Source organism: Primulina eburnea, chromosome 8 (assembly GCF_022965805.1).
Source record: "Primulina eburnea isolate SZY01 chromosome 8, ASM2296580v1, whole genome shotgun sequence".
Taxonomy (NCBI): domain Eukaryota; kingdom Viridiplantae; phylum Streptophyta; class Magnoliopsida; order Lamiales; family Gesneriaceae; genus Primulina; species Primulina eburnea.
In genome coordinates this window covers 27,260,688-27,263,999 of record NC_133108.1, presented here as the reverse complement: position 1 = coordinate 27,263,999, position 3,312 = coordinate 27,260,688, and the positions used below count along the sequence as shown (strand labels likewise).

The 3,312-nt window shown below is 36.1% G+C and overlaps 1 long non-coding RNA gene across 1 annotated transcript; it reads right to left on the bottom strand.

Annotated features, from left to right (window-relative positions):
- Positions 1-909: 909 nt before the first annotated feature.
- LOC140837855 (uncharacterized) lies at positions 910-2,306 on the bottom strand. Its single transcript, XR_012119486.1, has 3 exons — positions 2,197-2,306; positions 1,676-1,826; positions 910-1,112 (listed from the first exon to the last, which is right to left on the bottom strand). It is a non-coding gene; the product is annotated as an uncharacterized lncRNA (long non-coding RNA).
- Positions 2,307-3,312: the final 1,006 nt, after the last annotated feature.

Sequence of the window (3,312 nt, the reverse complement as noted above, 5' to 3'; positions counted from 1 at the left end):
ATTTTTCACTTAATAAAATCATGTATATACGTAGTTTTTACTTAAAATCAAGCATGGACCATATTTTTCATAATTATTTAAAAATCATATAAATGCTGCGTAAAAATTTAAAAACATGATAAATTTATGCTCAGCTGCCAGGACTAAAACTCACCTCGGGTGCAAAATAACCATTTTGCCCCTAGAAACCCAAAATGACTGTTTTACCCCTTGACCTCTAAATTTCGACCTGAATCTTACCGAAATCCTTAAAACACCTCAAAACATATTTAAAATTATTTCTTAGATGTAAACTCCATCCCTTTTCAAAATTAACTGATTCGTTTTAGAACTTGGACCGGAGTCCCGGTTTTAACCCGAATCGACCCGAAACTTAAACTTTTACTGAAAATCTACTGATTAAAATGCTACTATATTTTTTTTGTAAAACTCACATTCTGAAAATAAACACTTAAATAATTTGCATGCATGCAACCCTGCTAAATCAAAATGTCATTTAAAAATAATCGTAAACGTTTGACAATTAAAAGACATACTACAATTTAAAATGATCGATCTCAAATGAAGCATGAACAATTAAAAATACTAGTGATCATCAGTAAATCGAAACCAGGGTGTAAAATATCAATGTCCTTTCATCTCTCCTAAAATCATGATGTGCGGAAAAGTGTGGTCCTCGGGTCGTGCGTACATCCAGGCCTGATTACTCAGAGTTCGGACCCTCCAGTCCTCTCAAAATCATGATCATCTGCATTATACATGTGAGGACCAGGGTGCTAATCTCATTTTCTTAAATCATCATTGGGATTAAATGGATCAATTAAATCAACTAGGTCGACATTTTTTTTAAAAAAAAATAGAACACCTCATAATAAAGTGTACATGATACTACATTAAGATGTGCTCCCACTTATTTTAATTTACAGGATCAAGTTCAAATATCTACAACATGATCGATTTCATGGATACACACCTTGTTCAAAATAAAGTCATAACAAACAAGTGTTTATCAACTACATTTCAAGTGTTGAACAACCAGATCTATGTCTAAGCTCAGATCACCACTCTAATCTCAATCTTTCATCATCTTCTCGACCCTGATCCTGTCCCACCTGTTTTCATGCACACATAAAAACACAACAACAGCCGGATAACTCCGGTGAGAAATATATTTCCCAGTATAAACAACATATACATGCGCCTCATATAAGCGTAAACAAAAGAATAAAGCATTTGCCCAAAAACATGTATCATATTCTAGGAAAACATAAATCGATACAAAGCTTTAAATCAAACTCTTTAATTCTTAATTTCATCTCGACTCCTATCAAGGGATCCCGATTTGAATAAAAACGTAACAAATCTCCCACATACTCTCCCATTCGAGGTAGTTGTACGTTCTTATTCTCGGACTTCGGCACACTATATCGAGAGTCTACATTAGGAGTCGATCTTTCTTCTAAGCTCATCGATATAAACCAAACGTCCAGGGACATGGCTCTTCCGCCAAAGACTCTTCCAAGATATCTATCTCATATTTCATTCTTTTCTATAATAAGCACATAAATCTACGGAGTTCGAATATATCACAACAATAACAATTAAGTATATGGTTTTGGGAACTCAAGTCATATCTTACTCGAGTTATCTATCCCGGATTAACGTCGATTTATACCTTTCGTTTCGTGGTTCTTGGTTGTGTCAAACTGATCTAAGTCCTGCTCAACAACCTCTCACTCTTCAAGGTACAAAAGCTTGGAAACTTTGATCTTTCTTCTACCGGTTTCGAAGTTGAATTCTCGAGTTTGAAGTCTTCAATACCAAATCTGGAAATGACATTTTGAGAAGCACAATATCAACATACAACTCAAAGAAAGATTTGGTTTGATCAAGACTCAATCTAGTTAAATTTTGACGGCATAACGACGTAATCTCGAGATACCTGGAAAATCAAACATCCATAGATTAAATCCAACAACTCATACCCATCAACAATTTCCAAACCACAATTCAAAATCTGCACAACCCCCTTTTTCGAACATAAGCTGGGAAATTAAAACAATTGCATACTTTGTCCGTTCTTCGATCCGTTTTCGATTATAGGCTCACCATAAACTCAAGAACATATAACATGAATCAAACTATGATTTCTCCAACACCTAAATTTCGGACCATGCAGAAAATAAGAACACTTACATCACTTCGAAGCTCTTGAAGAGAGAAACACGGAACTAAGCTCGGATTGAAAATCGGACGGCCGGATCTTGCATTACCAAATTTTTAAGATACATGGAAGCTTAAGAATTCTACCCATGGAGTTTTTATCTGTTCTTGATGCTCAAAATCTGAATTGGATGGAGGGTTTACACATTCAAATGCATGGCAAGACATGTGTCCCACTCAAATTCCAATATTAGCACTTTAGCCTCTGAATTCTTCACTATTTGAATTCAGCCTTCAATAACTCTTTTTAATTCAATTTCAATCCTAATTAATTACGAAAACCGTGGAATTTAATTCATCATTCCCAAATTCGTCAATTAAATAATCTCGGATTAAAATGATATAATCTCGGGCCTTACAATTCTCCCCCTCTGAGACATTATTTCGTCCTTGAAATCACAGACAATCATATCACACAAGATAAGAAGATATAACAGAAGCTGAATAAGAAACTCACATCAGTGAAACAACTCTGGAAATTTCTGTCTCATGTCTAATTCAGTCTCCAAGGTAGATTCTTCAATGCCATGACGACTCCAATGAACTTTTACAAGCGGAATAGTCTTCCTTCTGAGCCGCTTTTCTTTACGATCGAGAATCTGAAGTGGCTTCTCAAAATAGCTCAGAGTTTCATCGAGTTCAGCCTCATCAGGTTGAAGAACATGAGAAGCATCAGGAAGATATTTCCGTAGCATAGAACATGAAAGACGTCATGTATTCCAGATAGAGCCGGAGGAAGAACGAGTCGATATTCGAGATTACCTATCTTCTCCCGAATATCATACGGACCGATATAACATGGAGACAACTTCCCTCGCTTGCCAAATTTGACAACGCCTCTGAAAGGAGAAAATTTTAAAAATACCCCGTCTCCTTGATCAAAAGACAAAGGTCGACGTCGAACGTTTGCATATTTGGCCTGTCTATCCTGAGCTGTCTTAATTCTCTGCTGAATCAGCTTTAATTTCTCAGTCATATTTCGAATCATGTCAGGCCCAAGTTCAGGTACCTCTGAGATATCATCCCAGTAAAGATTAGATCTGAACTTATTTCCGTACAAAGCTTCAAACGGTGCCATCTCTATACTCA